The sequence below is a fragment of the Aptenodytes forsteri genome, unplaced genomic scaffold (genome assembly GCF_000699145.1).
Source record: "Aptenodytes forsteri isolate BGI_AS27 unplaced genomic scaffold, ASM69914v1 Scaffold320, whole genome shotgun sequence".
In the NCBI taxonomy this organism is placed as follows: Eukaryota; Metazoa; Chordata; class Aves; order Sphenisciformes; family Spheniscidae; genus Aptenodytes; species Aptenodytes forsteri.
Window position 1 is genome coordinate 3,441,431 of NW_008794890.1, and position 5,386 is coordinate 3,446,816.

The window sequence follows — 5,386 nt, forward strand, 5'->3', positions numbered from 1 at the left end:
TCCTGTTATTTTCTTCCCTTTTTTTTTTTCCTCCCCCCCCCCCCCCAGCTTCTCTGGTTTTTGTATCAGTAATATAAGAGCATTGTTTAAAGTTAAGGACCATATGTCCTCAAACAGGAAAATATGCCAAGAGCTGTATATATCTAAAGGACGGAGCTGTTTAGTGTTCAAGCACCCAAAACCGCAGTTGAATTTGCAAGTGAATAGCTCCGATTAGAAAGCATGCTTTGCCAAGACAGATGTCAGAATAATGACAAATATTTTTCATGCCTTTAACTCAACAAACAGATTCCTTTCAAGTACTGAAAACATTATTCTGGGCTGGAACCTACCTGCCTATATTTAGCAAAAGAGAATTTTATAAACATATGAAAGTAAATATTTTCAGGGCAGCCTTTTGCTTTTTGGTCAGGAATTGAGACGTTCTAATTGAGAATTCACATCACGTAATTTGAGGGCATAGCTTGTAAAAATAATAAATAGAATATGCAGGGAAATTGCACTCTTGTTACCAGCGTTACTTAAAAGTTTAGGTTTAATTATGCTTGACTGCTATTTGTGTGCTTCCTGAAACAGAGCAAGCCCAATCTTATTAATCCACTAGGCTAACTGGATTAATGGACAAAACACATCTTCCCTTAATAAGATAAAGGATTGAAATATGATCTTTAAGGGAAGTATCCACCCTGCTATTAAAACAAACTAACAGATTTATTGACCCTAACTGCCCCCAGAAATGGATCTTGCAAAAAGAGCTGGCTTTAGAAGGAAGCAGTTGAGGGAGATACTTTGGACCTCAAGTCTTGGGACAGCCTCTCAGCCTTCTTCAGTCCAAAGCAATAGGTCGTTTGGTAAGTGTACCCCTATCCGTGTGAAGGATTAAAAGCCAGAGCACTATGCTGCAGTGCAAAGGCTCCTTTGAAGGCAGTGCAGTGCTGTAGCCTCTCATTGCTATAATCAGCTGAAAAAAATAATGGATTAGCCCAATCGTGTGTACCTGGCCTCTGTGCTGTGCAAAGATATGCAGAGAAAATAAGATTAGAGTCACTTCTGTGACTGGTCTGACCGGTGGGAAGCCATGCAGTCTATGAGAGATTCCTTCTGCCTTTTCCAAGGGTCTGTACACCTGCTTGTGATTGTACATTGCCCAATTAAATATTTCTGCAGCACATAAGCAGGGGAGATGACTTTGGAAATAACAGAAGCTTTCTCGCCATATATTCACATAATTATTTAAGGAGCACAAATATCAGGTGTCACTTTGGCACTGAGTTGCTTCTTTGTAAGTATTTTTGAGCTGGGCTCCGAGTTGTGTGAATTGCATCTACAAACTGTTATTTGTCCCCTGCAGATACCGTACTCCATGCAAGACACGATCCTGTGAGCGAAGTGAAGGCCTGGCCATACAAATGCATCTCTGACAGCTTCCTGTAGCTTACTAATTTGAGCTTTGGCAGGCCACCAGAGGAAGTGAATCCCTGAGACTATTCTGATGCAAGAAGAGCAAACAAAAGGAGCAGGCAAGGAGGACACAAGCAGTGGGAGCAAATACTTGTGATCTCTTATATGGACAAGATTGCAAAATAGGCAAATCTTTGGCCCTGTGTTGCTAAGATTTTTTTTTTAAATCTGGGTTTGTAAAATATGATTATTTGTATTAGCAGTTGGTGAAAGATTTTTCAAGCCAAGGAAGCGGATGGAAAATTTAATTCTAGGCCAATAATGGTTATACTAGCAATCTTGCTTTTTCTTGCTGTTCTGGTTTGTGTCTTTCCAGCTGCCCCCAATAAGCAGAAACAAGCATTAGAATTGCTAACAGCTGGCCCTTGCAAAAAACTGTTAATTGCTTTAAATACATAAAACTAGCAAAGTTGCATTGAAAACTTATGGTCAAGCCACAAGAAACCTCTTGGTAAAAAAAATATTTCTTTTTTAGGAAGAGACCAAAGAAAGACAAACCGCTTCTTTAAAGAGAAAGATAATGAGTACTCTTTCCCTCTATCATTAAATTTTAGATGCAAACTAACCAAATCTGGCCTTGCTCTAAAGTTAGACTTGTAGTGTATATTATGTATATGAGGGACTCCTACAGTTTCTCATACTCAGGGTGGGGACCTTGAAAGACAGAAACTAATCTGATACTGCTGATTACATTCTGTGCTCCTAACACTTGCACAGGTGTAGAGGAAGCACCTTAACATCTAAATGACATTTTAGTAGGATTTGCTCATTTCAGCTAATTGGGGCAGCATGTGTGTGTTTTATCTTTTCCCCCTCCCTGCTGCTGTTGGTTAGGGAAGATCCTCAAACTCTGGCACTGATTTGCTGCACTGCACAAAATAACTGATGATACAGGATCCAGCCTCTTGACTGCAGGTAATGACTTCATTTTGGGAGCAGACTAGCATTGACACACAAGCACCGTGTGATGAATGTGTGTGAAACTAGATGAGGCTTCATCTCTTTACAAAGGGTAAACCTAAGTTGTTAACACACTTTAAAAAGCTAAGCAGTACTGTGAGCTAGCTCAGCGTGATATAAAGATGACTCACCTGTGCCTTAAACACTGCATGCAGGTCATGGCCCATTGTCTCTAAAAGCATACTGAAGAACTGGAAAAGGTTCAAAGAGGACAACAAGCATGATCAAAGACTTGGAATACAGCCACCGCAAGGAACGAGGTAGGCTCTGGTACTTCAGCCTGCCTAAGGGATAGGTACCAACTGTTTCGTGTCTCTTCTTGTGCAGGAACCTGGTTAATCAAGTCTAACTAGCCAGAGCCACGTTCCCAGTGAACAAACGGAGGTGGTTTTCCATGCCCTGGCTGAGGGATGGCACAACTGCTAGGTAAAGGATGTTGTGGATGCAAAACAGTTCTAGCTCAAGAGAGGAGAAATACTTAACAGAGAACTCTGTTGAGAGTTACTAAATAGATACTAATAGACCACATCACGCTGAGAACATCCCTAAGTTAAAAGTGTTTGGAGGCTATGATAGTATTCTAGGCAGCATGGGTTAAAAGAAAGCTTTGGTGTGAGCTACTACAGTTGTGTTCTTATGAGGCCTCTTGTGCTTCATTCTTGTTTTAGATGGACCTTTCTTTTAGTATCCTTCAGCTTAGGGCCTATGGAGTGCTTCTACAGGATTGCTTAGAAAAGGAAGCATGTTGTTAGGCTTGCTACAAAGGAGCCAGTGTTTCTGCTAGAAAACACAAAGGGCTCTGCAAATCCTAAAGAAAGTCTGAAAGCCACTTGTTCTGCTGCGGTTCTCTTTCAAGAAGTGTTCCTGTTGCACTCATTCTTAGAGATAGTAAGCGCTTCTTAACAAGTGCCCACAAAACAAATTGCTCTGCTAAGGCCTGCTTGAAGCTGCCCAACCCCATCAGCATTTGAAAGCAGGTGATAATGCACAAGTCCAGCATAGAGTAATTTACAAACAGTGTTTTAATGCAACTGGAACATCATTGACTATGCCAGAGTTGAGGAAGGCAGGAGAAAATGAGTTAAGTACTCTCTACCTAACCGGCAGAAAGCACCGATAAGGGTCAGAAGCAGATTCATGGAGCAAGACGATGCCATGACTATTGGAAACAACTCTTTGATTTGACTGCTTGGTAGATGCCAAAATCCTGGGCTCCTTTTAGCAGAAATTTCTTTGCCTTCAGCCCCATGCTGACCAACACAAGCAAGCCCGCTACTAAACATGCTAATAAACTTGTTGTTGTTGTTGTTCTCCACTGTCTGCCTTACTTTCTAAAAATACCTGAATAGTGCAAAGATGATGAGAAAGCAGTGAATCTCACTAGAAAGAATCTGAATGCCTCTACAGTGCATGAGGTTTTGCCAAATCTCTCGAAGCTGCTGTTAAATCTCTGGCTAGATATTATGGACTCTTTGGATAACAGGGCTTTAACTAGATGCCTCAGCTAGAAGCTTGGATATCATTCCAGTGTTTCCTGCTAGTTGTAGGAGTTGTATTTCTGTTGGAAGACAACCAAAACGACAGGAAAGGAAGGCTTATTTTTTGACGGATAGTTCCTCTAAAAACTGGCCTTCTTCCTGCTCTGGTGCAGCAGCACTCACAGTACTGGTGGTGTAGTTGGCTGTGTGGACACATCTGTGTCCACATCTGGACAAGAAAGGACTAAATTCACTTAATGTTGTTGTTTGTTTCTCATATGAGATATGTCATATCTCATAGTCTTCCCCAAAATGGGGCATAACACCTGATGTTGTGATGTTTGCTCTTCAAAAGACATTGCCAAGGGAGTTGAAGCTGAGGTAACAGTTTAGGTATAGGGAAGAAACCTTAGGTATGGATCATGCTGCAACGTCCAGTTACCTCTTATGAATGAAATGGTTTTAAGCCAATTGAAAGTAACCCTGCTGAAGAATGTGTGTTAGAAGGGGATTTTGACCCCTGTTATGTCTTTGCCGGCACTCTGTTGTTGTGAAAGCTTTCCAGCTAGGAGTGGCCAAAAAAGTCTGTCTTAAAAGAAAGAAGATCACAGGCTGGCTAGGCTAGTATGGAGATGATTCTTTATTTGAAGCCCACATCTAAAAAGAAAGGAAAAATGGCTTATGAGTGTCCCTGATTCTAACTTAATTGCTGGAACTACAATGAACAAATAACTAGTTTATTTGTTCAAGAATAAAAATAACTAGTTTATAGTTATGAACTCCTAGAAAACAAAGAACGGTCAGCATAGAACTGTCATGGCAAGACACATCCAAGCAGCTTAATGTCTTTCTGTGATAGCCGAGAGCTCTTGAGTGCTGGAGAGGGGTGAGGGATGATACACTTTGTGATACAGCTTTTGATACTGCCTTGCAAGATGCCTTTGTGATTAGCAAAGTTTAGATGAAAGCCCTGGAAGGAGAGGAGGCTGCTTCAGAAATGGCACTTGATGAAAGTATCGTCAACCTGGAAACATCTCCTCCTTTGCAGGAGGAGACTAACAAAAGTATTGGCTACTGGCAAGGATGGAACAGAAAGTATGCTGTGAAATATAGCAGATGACACCAGCTGGAGAGCGGGAGGTGCAAGGTTGGTTTAGAATCAAAATTATCAATAGAAATTAAAGCACCAGTCAGAGATAAATAAGACGAGACTCACTGAGTGTTAGCTGTGCGAGTAGAGGAGAGCTGGCTAGCCAGCCTGCTCCAGAAACGAGAATCTGGGCAGATTGTACTAAATTGTGCATCCAGCATGAATCACTGACAACACGCTGTTGTGGTCAAAAAGCAAATGCCAACGGGAATGTCTATTCAGAAGTGTCAGCCGGGAGCTGCGGAAGCGATCCCCTCCTCGCTGGGGCTGGCGAGACCTCGGCAGGAGTGCGGGGCCCCGGTTTAGGCTCTGCCCTCCAGCAAGAACGTGTCTCCTC